The sequence below is a fragment of the Hypanus sabinus genome, chromosome 28, assembly GCF_030144855.1.
Source record: "Hypanus sabinus isolate sHypSab1 chromosome 28, sHypSab1.hap1, whole genome shotgun sequence".
In the NCBI taxonomy this organism is placed as follows: Eukaryota; Metazoa; Chordata; class Chondrichthyes; order Myliobatiformes; family Dasyatidae; genus Hypanus; species Hypanus sabinus.
Window position 1 is genome coordinate 8667586 of NC_082733.1, and position 24760 is coordinate 8692345.

At 52.3% G+C, this 24760-nt stretch overlaps 1 protein-coding gene across 4 annotated transcripts in view; it reads right to left on the reverse strand.

Moving 5' to 3' along the window:
• myo1ea (myosin IEa) overlaps positions 1-24760 on the reverse strand; it is a 376197-nt gene that overhangs the window by 274453 nt on the left and 76984 nt on the right. Inside the window, exons 1-2 of one of the 4 annotated variants that reach the window (XM_059952575.1) lie at positions 22496-24731; positions 22011-22402 (exon numbers count right to left, since the gene is read on the reverse strand). The exons of 2 other annotated variants lie outside the window; for them this stretch is intronic. The gene's annotated coding sequence lies outside the window, so the exon portion shown is untranslated. Of the gene's footprint in view, positions 1-22010; positions 24732-24760 lie in introns of those variants that run through there. One more of the 4 variants, XM_059952574.1, reaches the window with a different exon arrangement.

Genomic DNA, 24760 nt, shown 5'->3' on the forward strand with positions numbered 1-24760 from the left:
ACGTACCGACTCTCCAACAGTCTCACGTACTGACTCTCCAACAGCCTCACGTACCGACTCTCCAACAGCGAGTCTCACGTACCGACTCTCCAACAGCTAGTCTCACGTACTGACTCTCGAACAGCCTCACGTACTGACTCTCCAACAGCCTCACGTACTGACTCTCCAACAGCCTCACGTACCGACTCTCCAACAGCCTCACGTACTGACTCTCCAACAGCCTCACGTACTGACTCTCCAACAGCCTCACGTACCGACTCTCCAACAGTCTCACGTACCGACTCTCCAACAGTCTGACGTACTGACTCTCCAACAGCCTCACGTACCAACTCTCCAACAGCCTCACGTACCGACTCTCCAACAGTCTCACGTACTGACTCTCCAACAGCCTCACGTACTGACTCTGCAACAGTCTCACGTACTGACTCTCCAACAGCCTCACGTGCTGTCTCTCCAACAGCCTCACGTGCTGTCTCTCCAAAAGCCTCACGTACTGACTCTCCAACAGTCTCAAGTACTGACTGTCCAACAGCGAGTCTCACGTACTGACTCTCCAACAGCCGCACGTACTGACTCTCCAACAGCGAGTCTCACGTACCGACTCTCCAACAGTCTCAAGTACTGACTCTCCAACAGCCTCATATACTGACTCTCCAACAGCCTCACGTACTGACTCTCCAACATTCTCACGTACTGACTCTCCAACAGTCTCACGTACTGACTCTCCAACAGTCTCACGTACTGACTCTCCAACAGCCTCACGTACTGACTCTCCAACATCATCAAGTACTGACGCTCCAACAGCGAGTCTCACGTGCCAACTCTCCAACAGCCTCACGTACTGACTCTCCAACGGTCTCACGTACTGACTCTCCAACAGCCTCACGTACTGACTCTCCAACAGCCTCACGTACTGACTCTCCAACATCATCAAGTACAGACTCTCCAACAGCGAGTCTCACGTACTGACTCTCCAACAGCCTCACGTACTGACTCTCCAACAGCCGCACGTACTGACTCTCCAACAGCGAGTCTCACGTACTGACTCTCCAACAGCCGCACGTACCTACTCTCCAACAGCGAGTCTCACGTACCGACTCTCCAACAGACACACGTACTGACTCTCCAACATCGAGTCTCACCTACTGACTCTCCAACAGCCTCACGTACTGACTCTCCAACATCATCAAGTACTGACTCTCCAACAGCGAGTCTCACGTACCGACTCTCCAACAGCATCACGTACTGACTCTCCAACAGTCTCACGTACCGACTCTCCAACAGTCTCACGTACTGACTCTCCAACAGCCTCACGTACCGACTCTCCAACAGCGATTCTCACGTACCGACTCTCCAACAGCTAGTCTCACGTACTGACTCTCGAACAGCCTCACGTACTGACTCTCCAACAGCCTCACGTACTGACTCTCCAACAGCCTGACGTACCGGCTCTCCAACAGTCTCACGTACTGACTCTCCAACAGCCTCACGTATCGACTCTCCAACAGCGAGTCTCACGTACCGACTCTCCAACAGCGAGTCTCACGTACTGACTCTACAACATCATCACGTACTGACTCTCCAACAGCCTCACGTACCGACTCTCCAACAGCCTCACGTACTGAATCTCCGACAGCGAGTCTCACGTACAGACTCTCCAACAGTCTCACGTACCGACTCTCCAACAACCTTACGTACCGACTCACCAACAGCCTCACGTACTGACTCTCCAACAGCCTCACGTACCGACTCTCCAACAGTCTCACGTACTGACTCTCCAACAGCCTCACGTACTGACTCTCCAACAGCGAGTCTCATGTACCGACTCTCCAAAAGCGTCACGTACTGACTCTCCAACAGCCTCACGTACTGACTCTCCAACATCATCACGTACTGACTCTCCAACAGCGAGTCTCATGTACCGACTCTCCAAAAGCCTCACGTAGTGACTCTCCAACATCATCACGTACTGACTCTCCAACAGCCGCACGTACCGACTCTCCAAAAGCCTCACGTACTGACTCTCCGACAGCGAGTCTCACGTGCTGACTTTCCAACAGCCTCACGTACTGACTCTCCAACAGTCTCACGTACCGACTATCCAACATCATCACGAACTGACTCTCCAACAGCCGCACGTACCGACTCTCCAAAAGCCTCACGTACTGACTCTCCGACAGCGAGTCTCACGTGCTGACTTTCCAACATCATCACGTACTGACTCTCCAACAGTCTCACGTACCGACTCTCCAACATCATCACGAACTGACTCTCCAAAAGCCTCACGTACTGACTCTCCAACAGTCTCACGTACTGACTTTCCAACAGCCTCACGTACTGACTCTCTAACAGCGAGTCTCACGTACCGACTCTCCAACAGCCTGACGTACTGACTCTCCAACATCATCACGTTCCGACTCTCCAACAGCCTCACGTACGGACTCTCCAACAGCTTCACGTACTGACTCTCCAAAAGCCTCACGTACTGACTCTCCAACAGCGTCACGTACTGACTATCCAACAGCCTCACGTACTGACTCTCCAAAAGCCTCACGTACGGACTCTCCAACAGCCGCACGTACTGACTCTCCAACAGAGAGTCTCACGTACTGACTCTCCAACAGCCGCACGTACTGACTCTCTAACAGCGAGTCTCACGTACTGACTCTCCAACAGCGAGTCTCACGTACCGACTCTCCAACAGCCTCACGTGCTGACTCTCCAACAGCCTCACGTACTGACTCTCCAACAGTCTGACGTACTGACTCTACAACAGCCTCACGTACTGACTCTCCAACAGTCTCATGTACTGACTCTCCAACATCATCAAGTACTGACTCTCCAACAGTCTCACGTACTGACTCTCAAACAGCGTCACGTACTGACTCTCCAACAGCGAGTCTCACGTACCGACTCTCCAACAGCGAGTCTCACGTACCGACTCTCCAACAGCGAGTCTCACGTACCGACTCTCCAACAGCCTCACGTACTGACTCTCCAACAACCTCACGTACTGACTCTCCAACAGCGAAACACACGTACCGACTCTCCAACAGCCTCACGTACCGACTCTCCAACAGCCTGACGTACTGACTCTCCAACATCATCACGTACCGACTCTCCAACAGCCTGACGTACTGACTCTCCAACATCATCACGTTCCGACTCTCCAACAGCCTCACGTACCGACTCTCCAACAGCCTCACGTACTGACTCTCCAACATCATCACGTTCCGACTCTCCAACAGCCTCACGTACCGACTCTCCAACAGCCTCACGTACTGACTCTCCAACAGCCAGTCTCACGTACTGACTCTCCAACAGCCTCACGTACTGACTCTCCAACAGCCTCACGTACTGACTCTCCAACAGCCTCACGTACCGACTCTCCAACAGCCTCACGTACTGACTCTCCAACAGCCTCACGTACCGACTCTCCAACAGCCTCACGTACCGACTCTCCAACAGTCTCACGTACCGACTCTCCAACAGTCTGACGTACTGACTCTCCAACAGCCTCACGTACCGACTCTCCAACAGCCTCACGTACCGACTCTCCAACAGTCTCACGTACTGACTCTCCAACAGCCTCACGTACTGACTCTGCAACAGTCTCACGTACTGAGTCTCCAACAGCCTCACGTGCTGTCTCTCCAACAGCCTCACGTGCTGTCTCTCCAACAGCCTCACGTACTGACTCTCCAACAGTCTCAAGTACTGACTGTCCAACAGCGAGTCTCACGTACTGACTCTCCAACAGCCGCACGTACTGACTCTCCAACAGCGAGTCTCACGTACCGACTCTCCAACAGTCTCAAGTACTGACTCTCCAACATTCTCACGTACTGACTCTCCAACGGTCTCACGTACTGACTCTCCAACGGCCTCACGTACTGACTCTCCAACGGCCTCACGTACTGACTCTCCAACAGCCTCACGTACTGACTCTCCAACATCATCAAGTACAGACTCTCCAACAGCGAGTCTCACGTACTGACTCTCCAACAGCCTCACGTACTGACTCTCCAACAGCCGCACGTACTGACTCTCCAACAGCGAGTCTCACGTACTGACTCTCCAACAGCCGCACGTACCTACTCTCCAACAGCGAGTCTCACGTACCGACTCTCCAACAGACTCACGTACTGACTCTCCAACATCGAGTCTCACGTACTGACTCTCCAACAGCCTCACGTACTGACTCTCCAACAGTCTCAAGTACTGACTCTCCAACAGTCTCACGTACTGACTGTCAAACAGCCTCACGTACTGACTCTCTAACAGTCTCACGTACTGACTCTCCAACTGCTTCACGTACTGACTCTCCAACATCATCAAGTACTGACTCTCCAACAGCCTCACGTACTGACTCTCCAACAAACTCACGTACCGACTCTCCAACAGTCTCACGTACTGACTCTCCAACAGTCTCACGTACTGACTCTCCAACAGCCTCACGTACCGACTCTCCAACATCATCAAGTACTGACTCTCCAACAGCCTCACGTACTGACTCTCCAACAAACTCACGTACCGACTGTCCAACAGTCTCACGTACTGACTCTCCAACAGCCTCACGTACTGACTTTCCAACAGCCTCACGTACCGACTCTCCAACATCATCACGTACTGACTCTCCAACAGCCTCACGTACTGACTCTCCAACAGTCTCACGTACTGACTTTCCAACAGCCTCACGTACTGACTCTCCAACATCAGCACGTACTGACTCTCCAACAGTCTCACGTACCGACTCTCCAACATCATCACGTACTGACTCTCCAACAGCCTCACGTACTGACTCTCCAACATCATCAAGTACTGACTCTCCAACAGCCTCACGTACTGACTCTCCAACAAACTCACGTACCGACTCTCCAACAGCCTCACGTACTGACTCTTCAACATCATCACGTACTGACTCTCCAACAGCCTCACGTACTGACTCTCCAACAGCCTCACGTACTGACTCTCCAACAGTCTCACGTACTGACTCTCCAACAGTCTCACCTACTGACTCTCCAACAGCCTCACGTACTGACTCTCCAACATCAAGTACTGACTCTCCAACAGCGAGTCTCACGTACCGACTCTCCAACAGCGAGTCTCACGTACCGACTCTCAAACAGCGAGTCTCACGTACTGACTCTCCAATAGCCTCACGTACTGACTCTCCAACAGCCTCACGTACTTACTCTCCAACATCATCAAGTACAGACTCTCCAACAGCGAGTCTCACGTACTGACTCTCCAACAGCCTCACGTACTAACTCTCCAACAGCCGCACGTACTGACTCTCCAACAGCGAGTCTCACGTACCGACTCTCCAACAGACTCACGTACTGACTCTCCAACATCGAGTCTCACGTACTGACTCTCCAACAGCCTCACGTACTGACTCTCCAACAGTCTCACGTACTGACTCTCTAACAGTCTCACGTACTGACTCTCCAACTGCTTCACGTACTGACTCTCCAACATCATCAAGTACTGACTCTCCAGCAGTCTCACGTACTGACTCTCCAACAGTCTCACGTACTGACTCTCAAACTGCCTCACGTACTGACTCTCCAACAGCGAGTCTCACGTACAGACTCTCCAACAGACTCACGTACTGACTCTCCAACAGCCTCACGTACTGACTCTCCAACAGCCTCACGTACTGACTCTGCAACAGCCTCACGAACTGACTCTCCAACAGTCTCACGTACTGACTTTCCAACAGCGATTCTGACGGACTGACTCTCCAACAGCCTCACGTACTGACTCTCCAACAGCCTTACGTACCGACTCTCCAACAGTCTCACGTACTGACTCTCCAACAGCCTCACGTACCGACTCTCCAACAGCGAGTCTCACGTACCGACTCTACAACAGCCACACGTACCGACTCTCCAACAGCCTCACGTACCGGCTCTCCAACAGTCTCACGTACCGACTCTCCAACAGTCTCACGTACTGACTCTCCAACAACCTCACGTACTGACTCTCCAACAACCTCACGTACTGACTCTCCAAAAGCGAAACACACGTACCGACTCTCCAACAGCCTCACGTACCTACTCTCCAACAGCCTGACGTACTGACTCTCCAACTTCATCACGTTCCGACTCTCCAACAGCCTGACGTACCGACTCTCCAACAGACTCAAGTACTGACTCTCCAACATCATCAAGTACTGACTCTCCAACAGCCTCACGTACTGACTCTCCAACAGCGAGTCTCACGTACCGACTCTACAACAGCCTCACGTACCGGCTCTCCAAAAGTCTCACGTACCGACTCTCCAACAGTCTCACGCACTGACTCTCCAACAACCTCACGTACTGACTCTCCAACAACCTCACGTATTGACTCTGCAACAGCGAAACACACGTTCCGACTCTCCAACAGCCTCACGTACCGACTCTCCAACAGCCTGACGTACTGACTCTCCAACATCATCACGTACTGACTCTCCAACAGTCTCACGTACTGACTCTCCAACAGTCTCACGTACTGACTCTCCAACAGCCTCACGTACCGACTCTCCAACAGTCTCACGTACTGACTCTCCAACAGCCTCACGTACTGACTCTCCAACAGTCTCACGTACTGACTCTCCAAAAGCCTCACGTACTGACTCTCCAACAGCCTCACGTACTGACTCTCCAACATCATCAAGTACTGACTCTCCAACATCATCATGTACTGACTCTGCAACAGCGTCACGAACTGACTCTCCAACTGCAAGTCTCACGTACTGACTCTCCAACAGTCTCACGTACTGACTCTCCAACAGCCTCATGTACTGACTCTCCAACAGCGTCACGTACTGACTCTCCAACAGCGAGTCTCACGTACTGACTCTCCAACATCATCACGTACTGACACTGCAACAGCGTCACGAACTGACTCTCCAAACTGCAAGTCTCACGTACTGACTCTCCAACAGTCTCACGTACTGACTCTCCAACAGCGAGTCTCACGTACTGACTCTCCAACAGCAAGTCTCACGTACTGACTCTCCAACAGCCTCACGTACTGACTCTCCAATAGCCTCACGTACCGGCTCTCCAACAGTCTCACGTACTGACTCTGCAACAGCCTCACGTACCGACTCTCCAACAGCGAGTCTCACGTACTGACTCTCCAATAGCCTCACGTACCGACTCTACAACAGCCTCACGTGTTGACTCTACAACAGCCTCACGTACCGGCTCTCCAACAGTCTCACGTACCGACTCTCCGACAGCCTCACGTACTGACTCTCCAACAACCTCACGTACTGACTCTCCAACAACCTCACGTACTGACTCTTGAACAGCGAAACACACGTACCGACTCTCCAACAGCTTCACGTACCGACTCTCCAACAGCCTGACGTACTGACTCTCCAACATCATCACGTTCCGACTCTCCAACAGCCTCAAGTACTGACTCTCCAACAGCCTCACGTACTGACTCTCCAACCGCCTCACGTACTGACTCTCCAACAGTCTCACGTACCGACTCTCCAACAGCCTCACGTACTGACTCTCCAACAGCCTGACGTACTGACTCTCCAACAGCCTGACGTACTGACTCTCCAACATCATCACGTTCCGACTCTCCAACAGCCTCACGTACTGACTCTGCAACAGTCTCACGTACTGACTCTCCAACAGCCTCACGTACCGACTCCCCAACAGCCGCACGTACTGACTCTCCAACAGCGAGTCTCACGTACTGACTCTCCAACAGCCGCACGTACTGACTCTCCAACAGCGAGTCTCACGTACCGACTCTCCAACAGACTCACGTACTGACTCTCCAACAGCGAGTCTCACGTACTGACTCTCCAACAGCGAGTCTCACGTACCGACTCTCCAACAGACTCACGTACTGACTCTCCAACAGCGAGTCTCACGTACTGACTCTCCAACAGCGAGTCTCACGTACCGACTCTCCAACATCATCAAGTACTGACTCTCCAACATCATCACGTACCGACTCTCCAACATCATGAAGTACTGACTCTCCAACATCATCACGTACCGACTCTCCAACATCATCAAGTACTGACTCTCCAACATCATCACGTACCGACTCTCCAACATCATCACGTACTGACTCTCCAACAGCCTCACGTACCGACTCTCCAACAGCCGCACGTACTGACTCTCCAACAGCGAGTCTCACGTACTGACTCTCCAACAGCCGCACGTACTGACTCACCAACAGCGAGTCTCACGTACCGACTCTCCAACAGACTCACGTACTGACTCTCCAACAGCGAGTCTCACGTACTGACTCTCCAACAGCGAGTCTCACGTACCGACTCTCCAACATCATCAAGTACTGACTCTCCAACATCATCACGTACCGACTCTCCAACATCATCAAGTACTGACTCTCCAACATCATCACGTACCGACTCTCCAACATCATCAAGTACTGACTCTCCAACATCATCACGTTCCGACTCTCCAACATCATCACGTACCGACTCTCCAACATCATCACGTGCTGACTCTCCAACAGCCTCACGTACTAACTCTCCAACAGCCTCACGTACTGACTCTCCAACAACCTCACGTACTGACTCTCCAACAGCCTCACGTACTGACTCTGCAACAGCGAGTCTCACGTACTGACTCTCCAACAGCCTCACGTACTAACTCTCCAACAGCCTCACGTACTGACTCTCCAACAGCCTCACGTACCGGCTCTCCAACAGTCTCACGTACCGACTCTCCAACAGTCTCACGTACTGACTCTCCAAAAGCCTCACGTACTGACTCTCCAACAGCCGCACGTACTGACTCTCCAACAGCAAGTCTCACGTACTGACTCTCCAACAGCCGCACGTACTGACTCTCCAACAGCGAGTCTCACGTACCGACTCTCCAACAGACTCACGTACTGACTCTCCAACAGCGAGTCTCACGTACTAACTCTCCAACAGCCTCACGTACTGACTCTCCAACAGTCTCACGTACTGACTCTCCAACAGCCTCACGTACCGGCTCTCCAACAGTCTCACGTACCGACTCTCCAAGAGTCTCACGTACTGACTCTCCAACAGCCTCAAGTATTGACTCTCCAACAGCGAGTCTCACGTACCGACTCTGCAACAGCCTGACGTACTGACTCTCCAACATCATCACGTTCCGACTCTCCAACAGCCTCACGTACTGACTCTCCAACAGCCTCACAGACCGACTCTCGAACAGTCTCACGCACTGACTCTCCAACAGCGAGTCTCACGTACTGACTCTCCAACAGCCTCACGTACTGACTCTCCAACAGCCTCACGTACTGACTCTCCAACAGCCTCACGTACTGACTCTCCAACAGCCTCACGTACTGACTCTCCAACAGTCTCACGTACTGACTCTCCAACAGCCTCACGTACTGACTCTCCAACAGCGAGTCTCACGTACTGACTCTCCAACAGCGAGTCTCACGTACTGACTCTCCAACAGTGTCACGTACCGACTCTCCAACAGCCTCACGTACTGACTCTCCAACAGCCTCACGTACTGACTCTCCAACATCAACACGTACTGACTCTCCAACAGCCTCACGTACTGACTCTCCAACAGCCTCACGTACTGACTCTCCAACATCAACACGTACTGACTCTCCAACAGTCTCACGTCCTGACTCTCCAACAGTCTCACGTACTGACTCTCCAACAGCCTCACGTACCGACTCTCCAACAGCGAGTCTCACGTACTGACTCTCCAACATCATCACGTACTGACTCTGCAACAGCCTGACGTACTGACTCACCAACAGCCTCACGTACTGACACTCCAACAGTGAGTCTCATGTACTGACTCTCCAACATTCTCACGTACTGACTCTCCAACAGCGAGTCTCACGTACTGACTCTCCAACAGCAAGTCTCACGTACTGACTCTCCAACAGCCTCACGTACCGACTCTCCAACAGTCTCACGTACTGACTCTCCAACAGCCTCACGTACTGACTCTCCAACAGCGAGTCTCACGTACCGACTCTCCAACAGCGAGTCTCACGTACTGACTCTCCAACAGCCTCACGTACTGACTCTCTAACAGTCTCACGTACCGACTCTCCAACAGTCTCACGTACTGACTCTCCAACAGTCTCACGTACTGACTCTCCAACAGCCTCACGTACTGACTCTCCCACAGCGAGTCTCACGTACCGACTCTGCAACAGCCTGACGTACTGACTCTCCAACATCATCACGTTCCGCCTCTCCAACAGCCTCACGTACTGACTCTCCAACAGCCTCACAGACCGACTCTCGAACAGTCTCACGCACTGACTCTCCAACAGCGAGTCTCACGTACTGACTCTCCAACAGCGAGTCTCACGTACTGACTCTCCAACATCAACACGTACTGACTCTCCAACAGTCTCACGTACTGACTCTCCAACAGTCTCACGTACTGACTCTCCAACAGCCTCACGTACTGACTCTCCAACAGCCTCACGTACTGACTCTCCAACAGCCTCACGTACTGACTCTCCAACAGCCTCACGTACTGACTCTCCAACAGCCTCACGTACTGGCTCTCCAACAGCCTCACGTACTGACTCTCCAACAGCGAGTCTCACGTACCGACTCTCCAACAGCGAGTCTCACGTACTGACTCTCCAACAGCGAGTCTCACGTACCGACTCTCCAACAGCGAGTCTCACGTACTGACACTCCAACAGTGAGTCTCATGTACTGACTCTCCAACATTCTCACGTACTGACTCTCCAACAGCGAGTCTCACGGACTGACTCTCCAACAGCAAGTCTCACGTACTGACTCTCCAACAGCCTCACGTACCGACTCTCCAACAGTCTCACGTACTGACTCTCCAACAGCCTCACGTACCGACTCTCCAACAGCCTCACGTACTGACTCTCCAACAGCCTCACGTACTAACTCTCCCACAGCGAGTCTCACGTACCGACTCTCCAACAGCAAGTCTCACGTACTGACTCTCCAACAGCCTCACGTACCGACTCTCCAACAGCCTGACGTATTGACTCTCCAACAGCGAGTCTCATGTACCGACTCTCCAACAGCCTCACGTACCGACTCTCTAGCAGCCTCACGTACTGACACTCCAACAGTGAGTCTCATGTACTGACTCTCCAACATTCTCACGTACTGACTCTCCAACAGCGAGTCTCACGGACTGACTCTCCAACAGCAAGTCTCACGTACTGACTCTCCAACAGCCTCACGTACCGACTCTCCAACAGCCTCACGTACTGACTCTCCAACAGCCTCACGTACCGACTCTCCAACAGTCTCACGTACTGACTCTCCAACAGCCTCACGTACCGACTCTCCAACAGCCTCACGTACTGACTCTCCAACAGCCTCACGTACTGACTCTCCAACAGTCTCACGTACTGACTCTCCAACAGCCTCACGTACCGGCTCTCCAACAGTCTCACGTACCGACTCTCCAAGAGTCTCACGTACTTACTCTCCAACAGCCTCACGTACTGACTCTCCAACAGCCTCAAGTATTGACTCTCCAACAGCGAGTCTCACGTACCGACTCTGCAACAGCCTGACGTACTGACTCTCCAACATCATCACGTTCCGACTCTCCAACAGTCTCACGTACTGACTCTCCAAAAGCCTCACGTACTGACTCTCCAACAGCCTCACGTACTGACTCTCCAACATCATCAAGTACTGACTCTCCAACATCATCATGTACTGACTCTGCAACAGCGTCACGAACTGACTCTCCAACTGCAAGTCTCACGTACTGACTCTCCAACAGTCTCACGTACTGACTCTCCAACAGCCTCATGTACTGACTCTCCAACAGCGTCACGTACTGACTCTCCAACAGCGAGTCTCACGTACTGACTCTCCAACATCATCACGTACTGACACTGCAACAGCGTCACGAACTGACTCTCCAAACTGCAAGTCTCACGTACTGACTCTCCAACAGTCTCACGTACTGACTCTCCAACAGCGAGTCTCACGTACTGACTCTCCAACAGCAAGTCTCACGTACTGACTCTCCAACAGCCTCACGTACTGACTCTCCAATAGCCTCACGTACCGGCTCTCCAACAGTCTCACGTACTGACTCTGCAACAGCCTCACGTACCGACTCTCCAACAGCGAGTCTCACGTACTGACTCTCCAATAGCCTCACGTACCGACTCTACAACAGCCTCACGTGTTGACTCTACAACAGCCTCACGTACCGGCTCTCCAACAGTCTCACGTACCGACTCTCCGACAGCCTCACGTACTGACTCTCCAACAACCTCACGTACTGACTCTCCAACAACCTCACGTACTGACTCTTGAACAGCGAAACACACGTACCGACTCTCCAACAGCTTCACGTACCGACTCTCCAACAGCCTGACGTACTGACTCTCCAACATCATCACGTTCCGACTCTCCAACAGCCTCAAGTACTGACTCTCCAACAGCCTCACGTACTGACTCTCCAACCGCCTCACGTACTGACTCTCCAACAGTCTCACGTACCGACTCTCCAACAGCCTCACGTACTGACTCTCCAACAGCCTGACGTACTGACTCTCCAACAGCCTGACGTACTGACTCTCCAACATCATCACGTTCCGACTCTCCAACAGCCTCACGTACTGACTCTGCAACAGTCTCACGTACTGACTCTCCAACAGCCTCACGTACCGACTCCCCAACAGCCGCACGTACTGACTCTCCAACAGCGAGTCTCACGTACTGACTCTCCAACAGCCGCACGTACTGACTCTCCAACAGCGAGTCTCACGTACCGACTCTCCAACAGACTCACGTACTGACTCTCCAACAGCGAGTCTCACGTACTGACTCTCCAACAGCGAGTCTCACGTACCGACTCTCCAACAGACTCACGTACTGACTCTCCAACAGCGAGTCTCACGTACTGACTCTCCAACAGCGAGTCTCACGTACCGACTCTCCAACATCATCAAGTACTGACTCTCCAACATCATCACGTACCGACTCTCCAACATCATGAAGTACTGACTCTCCAACATCATCACGTACCGACTCTCCAACATCATCAAGTACTGACTCTCCAACATCATCACGTACCGACTCTCCAACATCATCACGTACTGACTCTCCAACAGCCTCACGTACCGACTCTCCAACAGCCGCACGTACTGACTCTCCAACAGCGAGTCTCACGTACTGACTCTCCAACAGCCGCACGTACTGACTCACCAACAGCGAGTCTCACGTACCGACTCTCCAACAGACTCACGTACTGACTCTCCAACAGCGAGTCTCACGTACTGACTCTCCAACAGCGAGTCTCACGTACCGACTCTCCAACATCATCAAGTACTGACTCTCCAACATCATCACGTACCGACTCTCCAACATCATCAAGTACTGACTCTCCAACATCATCACGTACCGACTCTCCAACATCATCAAGTACTGACTCTCCAACATCATCACGTTCCGACTCTCCAACATCATCACGTACCGACTCTCCAACATCATCACGTGCTGACTCTCCAACAGCCTCACGTACTAACTCTCCAACAGCCTCACGTACTGACTCTCCAACAACCTCACGTACTGACTCTCCAACAGCCTCACGTACTGACTCTGCAACAGCGAGTCTCACGTACTGACTCTCCAACAGCCTCACGTACTAACTCTCCAACAGCCTCACGTACTGACTCTCCAACAGCCTCACGTACCGGCTCTCCAACAGTCTCACGTACCGACTCTCCAACAGTCTCACGTACTGACTCTCCAAAAGCCTCACGTACTGACTCTCCAACAGCCGCACGTACTGACTCTCCAACAGCAAGTCTCACGTACTGACTCTCCAACAGCCGCACGTACTGACTCTCCAACAGCGAGTCTCACGTACCGACTCTCCAACAGACTCACGTACTGACTCTCCAACAGCGAGTCTCACGTACTAACTCTCCAACAGCCTCACGTACTGACTCTCCAACAGTCTCACGTACTGACTCTCCAACAGCCTCACGTACCGGCTCTCCAACAGTCTCACGTACCGACTCTCCAAGAGTCTCACGTACTGACTCTCCAACAGCCTCAAGTATTGACTCTCCAACAGCGAGTCTCACGTACCGACTCTGCAACAGCCTGACGTACTGACTCTCCAACATCATCACGTTCCGACTCTCCAACAGCCTCACGTACTGACTCTCCAACAGCCTCACAGACCGACTCTCGAACAGTCTCACGCACTGACTCTCCAACAGCGAGTCTCACGTACTGACTCTCCAACAGCCTCACGTACTGACTCTCCAACAGCCTCACGTACTGACTCTCCAACAGCCTCACGTACTGACTCTCCAACAGCCTCACGTACTGACTCTCCAACAGTCTCACGTACTGACTCTCCAACAGCCTCACGTACTGACTCTCCAACAGCGAGTCTCACGTAGTGACTCTCCAACAGCGAATCTCACGTACTGACTCTCCAACAGTGTCACGTACCGACTCTCCAACAGCCTCACGTACTGACTCTCCAACAGCCTCACGTACTGACTCTCCAACATCAACACGTACTGACTCTCCAACAGCCTCACGTACTGACTCTCCAACAGCCTCACGTACTGACTCTCCAACATCAACACGTACTGACTCTCCAACAGTCTCACGTCCTGACTCTCCAACAGTCTCACGTACTGACTCTCCAACAGCCTCACGTACCGACTCTCCAACAGCGAGTCTCACGTACTGACTCTCCAACATCATCACGTACTGACTCTGCAACAGCCTGACGTACTGACTCACCAACAGCCTCACGTACTGACACTCCAACAGTGAGTCTCATGTACTGACTCTCCAACATTCTCACGTACTGACTCTCCAACAGCGAGTCTCACGTACTGACTCTCCAACAGCAAGTCTCACGTACTGACTCTCCAACAGCCTCACGTACCGACTCTCCAACAGTCTCACGTACTGACTCTCCAACAGCCTCACGTACTGACTCTCCAACAGCGAGTCTCACGTACTGACTCTCCAACAGCCTCACGTACCGACTCTCCAACAGTCTCACGTACTGACTCTCCAACAGTCTCACGTACTGACTCTCCAACAGCCTCACGTACTGACTCTCCCACAGCGAGTCTCACGTACCGACTCTGCAACAGCCTGACGTACTGACTCTCCAACATCATCACGTTCCGCCTCTCCAACAGCCTCACGTACTGACTCTCCAACAGCCTCACAGACCGACTCTCGAACAGTCTCACGCACTGACTCTCCAACAGCGAGTCTCACGTACTGACTCTCCAACAGCGAGTCTCACGTACTGACTCTCCAACATCAACACGTACTGACTCTCCAACAGTCTCACGTACTGACTCTCCAACAGTCTCACGTACTGACTCTCCAACAGCCTCACGTACTGACTCTCCAACAGCCTCACGTACTGACTCTCCAACAGCCTCACGTACTGACTCTCCAACAGCCTCACGTACTGGCTCTCCAACAGCCTCACGTACTGACTCTCCAACAGCGAGTCTCACGTACCGACTCTCCAACAGCGAGTCTCACGTACTGACTCTCCAACAGCGAGTCTCACGTACCGACTCTCCAACAGCGAGTCTCACGTACTGACACTCCAACAGTGAGTCTCATGTACTGACTCTCCAACATTCTCACGTACTGACTCTCCAACAGCGAGTCTCACGGACTGACTCTCCAACAGCAAGTCTCACGTACTGACTCTCCAACAGCCTCACGTACCGACTCTCCAACAGTCTCACGTACTGACTCTCCAACAGCCTCACGTACCGACTCTCCAACAGCCTCACGTACTGACTCTCCAACAGCCTCACGTACTAACTCTCCCACAGCGAGTCTCACGTACCGACTCTCCAACAGCAAGTCTCACGTACTGACTCTCCAACAGCCTCACGTACCGACTCTCCAACAGCCTGACGTATTGACTCTCCAACAGCGAGTCTCATGTACCGACTCTCCAACAGCCTCACGTACCGACTCTCTAGCAGCCTCACGTACTGACACTCCAACAGTGAGTCTCATGTACTGACTCTCCAACATTCTCACGTACTGACTCTCCAACAGCGAGTCTCACGGACTGACTCTCCAACAGCAAGTCTCACGTACTGACTCTCCAACAGCCTCACGTACCGACTCTCCAACAGCCTCACGTACTGACTCTCCAACAGCCTCACGTACCGACTCTCCAACAGTCTCACGTACTGACTCTCCAACAGCCTCACGTACCGACTCTCCAACAGCCTCACGTACTGACTCTCCAACAGCCTCACGTACTGACTCTCCAACAGTCTCACGTACTGACTCTCCAACAGCCTCACGTACTGACTCTTCAACAGCGAGTCTCACGTACCGACTCTCCAACACCCTCACGTACTGACTCTCCAACAGCCTCAAGTATTGACTCTCCAACAGCGAGTCTCACGTACCGACTCTGCAACAGCCTGACGTACTGACTCTCCAACATCATCACGTTCCGACTCTCCAACAGCCTCACGTACTGACTCTCCAACAGCCTCACAGACCGACTCTCCAACAGTCTCACGCACTGACTCTCCAACAGCGAGTCTCACGTCCTGACTCTCCAACAGCCTCACGTACTGACTCTCCAACAGCCTCACGTACTGACTCTCCAACAGCCTCACGTACTGACTCTCCAACAGCCTCACGTACTGACTCTCCAACAGCCTCACGTACTGACTCTCCAACAGCCTCACGTACTGGCTCTCCAACAGCGAGTCTCACGTACTGACTCTCCAACAGCCTCGCGTACCGACTCTCCAACAGTCTCACGTACTGACTCTCCAACAGCCTCACGTACCGACTCTCCAACAGCCTCACGTAGAGACTCTCCAACAGCCTCACGTACTGACTCTCCAACAGTCTCACGTACTGGCTCTCCAACAGCGAGTCTCACGTACCGACTCTCCAACAGCAAGTCTCACGTACTGACTCTCCAACAGCCTCACGTACCGACTCTCCAACAGCCTCACGTACTGACTCTCCAACAGCCTCACGTACTGACTCTCCAACAGCCTCACGTACTGACTCTCCAACAGCCTCACGTACTGACTCTCCAACAGCGAGTCTCACGTACTGACTCTCCAACAGCCTCACGTACCGACTCTCCAACAGCCTCACGTACTGAGTCTCCAACAGCCTCACGTACTGACTCTCCAACAGCGAGTCTCACGTACTGACTCTCCAACAGCCTCACGTACCGACTCTCCAACAGCCTCACGTACCGACTCTCCAACAGCCTCACGTACTGACTCTCCAACAGCCTCACGTACTGACTCTCCAACAGCGAGTCTCACGTACTGACTCTCCAACAGCCTCACGTACCGACTCTCCAACAGCCTGACGTACTGACTCTCCAACAGCCTCACGTACTGACTCTCCAACAGCCTCACGTACTGACTCTCCAACAGTCTCACGTACTGACTCTCCAACAGCCTCACGTACCGACTCTCCAACAGCCTCACGTACTGACTCTCCAACAGCGAGTCTCACGTACTGACTCTCCAACAGCCTCACGTACCGACTCTCCAACAGCCTCACGTACTGACTCTCCAACAGCCTCACGTACTGACTCTCCAACAGCAAGTCTCACGGACTGACTCTCCAACAGCAAGTCTCACGTACTGACTCTCCAACAGCGAGTCTGACGTACCGACTCTCCAACAGCAAGTCTCACGTACTGACTCTCCAACAGCCTCATGTACCGACTCTCCAACAGCCTCACGTACCGACTCTCCAACAGCCTCACGTACTGACTCTCCAACAGCCTCACGTACTGACTCTCCAACAGCAAGTCTCACGTACTGACTCTCCAACAGTCTCACGTACTGACTCTCCAACAGCGAGTCTCACGTACCGACTCTCCAACAGCAAGTCTCACGTACTGACTCTCCAACAGCCTCATGTACCGACTCTCCAACATCATCACGTACTGACTCTCCAACAGCCTCACGTACTGACTCTCCAACAGCCTCACGTACTGACTCTCCAACAGCGAGTCTCACGTACTGACTCTCCAACAGCCTCACGTACCGACTCTCCAACAGCCTCACGTACTGAGTCTCCAACAGCCTCACGTACTGACTCTCCAACAGCCTCACGTACTGACTCTCCAACAGCCTCACGTACTGACTCTCCAACAGCCTCACGTACTGACTGTCCAACAGCGAGTCTCACGTACTGACTCTCCAACAGCCTCACGTACCGACTCTCCAACAGCCTCACGTACTGACTCTCCAATAGCCTCACGTACTGACTCTCCAACAGCCTCACGTACTGACTCTCCAACATCATCACGTACTGACTCTCCAACAGCCTCACGTACCGACTCTCCAACAGTCTCACGTACTGACTCTCCAACAGCCTCACGTACTGACTCTCCAACAGCCTCACGTACCGACTCTCCAACAGTCTCACGTACTGACTCTCCAACAGCCTCACGTACTGACTCTCCAACAGCCTCACGTACTGACTCTCCAACAGTCTCACGTACTGACTCTCCAACAGCCTCACGTACCGGCTCTCCAACAGTCTCACGTACCGACTCTCCAAGAGTCTCACGTACTTACTCTCCAACAGCCTCACGTACTGACTCTCCAACAGCCTCAAGTATTGACTCTCCAACAGCGAGTCTCACGTACCGACTCTGCAACAGCCTGACGTACTGACTCTCCAACATCATCACGTTCCGACTCTCCAACAGCCTCACGTACTGACTCTCCAACAGCCTCACAGACCGACTCTCCAACAGTCTCACGCACTGACTCTCCAACAGCGAGTCTCACGTCCTGACTCTCCAACAGCCTCACGTACTGACTCTCCAACAGCCTCACGTACTGACTCTCCAACAGCCTCACGTACTGACTCTCCAACAGCCTCACGTACTGGCTCTCCAACAGCGAGTCTCACGTACTGACTCTCCAACAGCCTCGCGTACCGACTCTCCAACAGTCTCACGTACTGACTCTCCAACAGCCTCACGTACCGACTCTCCAACAGCCTCACGTACTGACTCTCCAACAGCCTCACGTACTGACTCTCCAACAGTCTCACGTACCGGCTCTCCAACAGCGAGTCTCACGTACCGACTCTCCAACAGCAAGTCTCACGTACTGACTCTCCAACAGCCTCACGTACCGACTCTCCAACAGCCTCACGTACTGACTCTCCAACAGCCTCACGTACTGACTCTCCAACAGCGAGTCTCACGTACTGACTCTCCAACAGCCTCACGTACCGACTCTCCAACAGCCTCACGTACTGAGTCTCCAACAGCCTCACGTACTGACTCTCCAACAGCGAGTCTCACGTACTGACTCTCCAACAGCGAGTCTCACGTACTGACTCTCCAACAGCCTGACGTACCGACTCTCCAACAGCCTCACGTACCGACTCTCCAACAGCCTCACGTACTGACTCTCCAACAGCCTCACGTACTGACTCTCCAACAGCGAGTCTCACGTACTGACTCTCCAACAGCCTCACGTACCGACTCTCCAACAGCCTGACGTACTGACTCTCCAACAGCCTCACGTACTGACTCTCCAACAGCCTCACGTACTGACTCTCCAACAGTCTCACGTACTGACTCTCCAACAGCCTCACGTACCGACTCTCCAACAGCCTCACGTACTGACTCTCCAACAGCCTCACGTACTGACTCTCCAACAGCGAGTCTCACGTACTGACTCTCCAACAGCCTCACGTACCGACTCTCCAACAGCCTCACGTACTGACTCTCCAACAGCCTCACGTACTGACTCTCCAACAGCAAGTCTCACGGACTGACTCTCCAACAGCAAGTCTCACGTACTGACTCTCCAACAGTCTCACGTACTGACTCTCCAACAGCGAGTCTCACGTACCGACTCTCCATCAGCAAGTCTCACGTACTGACTCTCCAACAGCCTCATGTACCGACTCTCCAACAGCCTCACGTACCGACTCTCCAACAGCCTCACGTACTGACTCTCCAACAGCCTCACGTACTGACTCTCCAACAGCAAGTCTCACGGACTGACTCTCCAACAGCAAGTCTCACGTACTGACTCTCCAACAGTCTCACGTACTGACTCTCCAACAGCGAGTCTCACGTACCGACTCTCCAACAGCAAGTCTCACGTACTGACTCTCCAACAGCCTCATGTACCGACTCTCCAACATCATCACGTACTGACTCTCCAACAGCCTCACGTACTGACTCTCCAACAGCCTCACGTACTGACTCTCCAACAGCGAGTCTCACGTACTGACTCTCCAACAGCCTCACGTACCGACTCTCCAACAGCCTCACGTACTGAGTCTCCAACAGCCTCACGTACTGACTCTCCAACAGCCTCACGTACTGACTCTCCAACAGCCTCACGTACTGACTCTCCAACAGCCTCACGTACTGACTCTCCAACAGCGAGTCTCACGTACTGACTCTCCAACAGCCTCATGTACTGACTCTCCAACAGTCTCACGTACCGACTCTCCAACAGCGAGTCTCACGTACTGACTCTCCAACAGCCTCACGTACTGACTCTCCAACAGCCTCACGTACTGACTCTCCAACAGTCTCACGTACTGACTCTCCAACAGTCTCACGTACTGACTCTCAAACAGCCTCACGTACCGACTCTCCAACAGCCTCACGTACTGACTCTCCAACAGCCTCACGTACTGACTCTCCAACAGCCTCACGTACTGACTCTCCAACAGCCTCACGTACTGACTCTCCAACAGCCTCACGTACTGACTCTCCAACAGCCTCACGTACTGACTCTCCAACAGCGAGTCTCACGTACTGACTCTCCAACAGCCTCACGTACCGACTCTCCAACAGCCTCACGTACTGACTCTCCAACAGCCTCACGTACCGACTCTCCAACAGTCTCACGTACTGACTCTCCAACAGCCTCACGTACTGACTCTCCAACAGCGAGTCTCACGTACCGACTCTCCAACAGCCTCACGTACTGACTTTCCAACAGCCTCACGTACCGACTCTCCAACAGCGAGTCTCACGTACAGACTCTCGAACAGCGAGTCTCACGTACTGACTCTCCAACAGCCTCACGTACTGACTCTCCAACAGCGAGTCTCACGTACTGACTCTCCAACAGCCTCACGTACTGACTCTCCAACAGCCTCACGTACTGATGGGGGGGTGGGGGGGGGGGGTGGCATGTCCAGACAGATAATTGTAGTTCACCACACTCTCCGCAGCGAGCCTCACGTACTGCCTCCTCACAGGCGACACATGGAAACTGAACTCCTTTTGGACTCAGGCTGAACTACAGATGATGGGGAGGAGGTCTGGCCCCTGCACACATAATAGCACGCAGGCCCACCGGTGTGTGGACACGCCCTGTTGCCCATGAACCAGATCCCCAGCTATGGGTATAATCCCCAGCTAAGCCCCACTGTCTTGTGGGCAGCCTCGGGAGAGATGAAGGCTTCGGGAGTAAACCCAGACAGCAAATCCGGAGTGGAGCCCCCAAGGCGGCTGGACCTCACTGAACATCCTTCCGGCAGCTCCAGCAGCCAAGCCGGTGCCAAACGTATTGCTTCATAAGCTTTCCTTTCAACTACACTGGTGAAGCCGAGAGGGAGATCTTGATGACTGGGCATCTCAGGATCTCCAAATCTTCCAGCCAGGCTTGTGATAATATGATCATCACCCATTGCCCTTCAGGACAGACGATGCCAAACATTCTGAATAAAGTTTTTTTTCTCTCTAATCAAGTCTACCTGCTATGTTGAGACTGTGACCTTAGTTCTAGTCTGCTTAGGCAGGGGAAGACCCATCATGCAACCCATGCTTTGATTTCACTGAGAATTTTGTAACAACGTGCCATTCCCAAAGACTAATTTGGCAGATAAAATGACAGACAAATCTTTGTACATGTTGGACTGACTTTCCCCCCACCCCACCACTACACAATACCCACATCCCAGATCAGAATAAGGACAATAGTTTTATTTTCCCTCTCAATGCATGCACAAAAGATGTTCGGCTCACCAGAGAGTGAAGCACCGCAGTCACTTATGAAGTTAGGCTTCCTCTGTACTTGCTACAGTCCCAGATGAGTTCAATGCCTTTATTGTAGGGTTTGATGGGGAGAACAAAACTCGAGCTGAGCAGTTCCGTGCAGTAGTCGGTGACCCTGTGATGTCTGTCTCAGAGGCTGGCGTCAGAATATCTTCCACGAAGGTGATCCTTGGCAAGGCATCAGGCCCTGTTGATCTACCCGATAGGTGCTGCAGTGTTCTGCTGTAGTCAGAGGTTGCCTCTTGCTTCAAAAGGGATCCAATTTGTGTCCAACAAGAGCAGAGTGAGCTGCCTCAACCAACATCGCCCAGCTGCATTCACATCTACTGTGGTGAAGTGCCTGGAGAGGCCAGAATCAACTCCTGCCCAAACAAGGATTGTAAAAGTATGCCATCAAAGATTCTTGCGAATATCTACTGGAGTAGCGTGGAGAGCAGTCTGACTAGTTACATCACCTTCCAGTATGGAGGGGCCACAGCACAGGACCGAGGGTTGTCCCCTCTCCCAGCTCCATCATCAGCACTCGCCTTCCCACCATCAAGGACATCTTCAGAAAGCCATTCCTTATGAAGTTGGCAACCATCATCAAGAACCCATCACCAGGATACGTCCTCTCCTCATTACTACCATCTAGAGCCTGAAGACACACAATCAATGTTTTAGAAATAGCTTCTTCCCTTCCACCGTCAGAGTTCTGAATGGTCCATGAAATCTCACTATTTCACTCTCCTTTTGCACACACTTACTTTTTATATTTTTGTTATAGCTTACAGATTTTTTTAATGTATTACATTGTTCTGCTGTCGCAAACTAATACATTTCATAATATGTCAGAGATAATAGACTTGATTTTGACTCTAACGCAGGCTGCAGACCACAGCTGTGGAGCCAGGTTCTGCGCTGAGGTGAGTGAAGTCTCACACAGCAGTTCATGCTTCACTCCCGGCCTAGAGGCCTTAACCTTTTTAATCTGGCTCAGCACTTAAATTCACTAAGCATCGGTTTATTATCCGCTCTTGGGCCTGGACCCTGCCACTTCAATCAGGCTCGAAGTTTCAGTCTAGCCCCAAGTGCATCCTAGCAATGGCTGTCGTGGCTGTTCCTGAAATCTGTAGAGGCAAGCTCACCAAATCCTTCAGGTCATATAGATGGTTCAAAAGCACGTTTCACAACGGCTTGCAGATTACAATGGTCATAGTCCCCAAAAAGTATATTCAGTGGAATTATTACGTTTTGTTAGCTGCCGCAAAGCATTGCCATGTCTTACCAGTGCCCACGTTGATACACCAGTATCGCTTGCCCACGTTGCACGCCTGGTACAAGTGAGAATGACTACTTATCCGAGTTCCAAATGATACCCCCAGCACACAGGCCCTGTTCCTGTCACCATTTCCAGTTGGGTTGGTTGTAGGAATCTTAGGAGTAGTTTTAACCCTCCTTTCTCCATCCCCTTTCCAGTTTGGGAGGAAAACAATATGCCTGGTTTCCAAATCCTTTCTCTGATTAGTGGGGAAGGTCCATGTTAGGAGAATGGGTGGGATCAAGCTGTCAGATTGGCATATCTGAAATGTTAAAGAGAACGGGGACTGTGCCAGGAACGGTGACGGGAAGGGCGACTGTGTGCTGGAAACGGTGACGGCAACTGGGACTGGTGCCAGGAACGGTGACGGGAACGGCGACTGGTGCTGGGAATGGTGACGGCAACTGGGACTGGTGCTGGGAACGGCGACTGTGTGCTGGAAACGGTGATGGAAACAGCAACTGTGTGCCGGATACAGTGACAGGAATGGGGACTGTGTGCCAGAAACAGTGATGGAAACAGCAACTGTGTGCCGGAAACAGTGACAGGAACGGGGACTGTGTTCTGCAGAGCTCAGCTCTTCATTGTCACAATTGGTTTGAACAAAATTCTCTGTCAGCAGGTAAGCAGATGAGCCAGATTACTGCCCGTCACAAAGCCTACAGCACAAATCACTTCCTTTCATCGGGGATTCAAGGAGATGAGGGAAGAGAATTTCACGCTCAGAACAAAAGCATCACCAACTCTCCTCCCGACAGTCCTAGGTATCATTTTAATTGGTGCCGTAAATAAATGGAAGTGATTTTGCATCAAAATCTACTTCTGAATGAGTTGGAAAAGCTTAGTCCGAATAGGGCCAGAAATAATGTAGGACACTGTAAGACCATTAATAACTTTTGCTCAGTAGCCAAAAGTCCTCGTGACTTGAGCCCAATATTGTCATCGTGGAATTGAACACGCAGCCAATCAATTCAATTTGTGAAACCACAGTTGCAGAGATGTTCCCATAAATTTGTACTGCAGGGATATCGTATCCTGGCCAGCCACAGACCACAGAACGTTTGTCCAAGGAGCTGATGGATGAGGATCTCCAAGTGCCTGTGGATTTAGACAGATGCTTAGATATGATCGATAGACAGTTCTAATGTCGGCAAATGGGTTTCGTGCAGCCCCGGAACAGATTGCAAGAGCCGGATTCAGAGCTCCTGTGTTCTTTAGTTTCTACAGAGGAAACTCAAGTAGGAGTGTTCAGGTCGCTATGGTTCCTTCATTTTCCTTTCCAGCTCTAGTACAGGCCAGTTAATGGGGTTATCGGCACACACTGTGATGGCTTGTAATGACAATAGGACACCTAGGGACATTCCTAGTTAATCCAGGAGCATAGAGTAAGTTTTGCCCCCCCCCCCCCTCCCATCTTCAT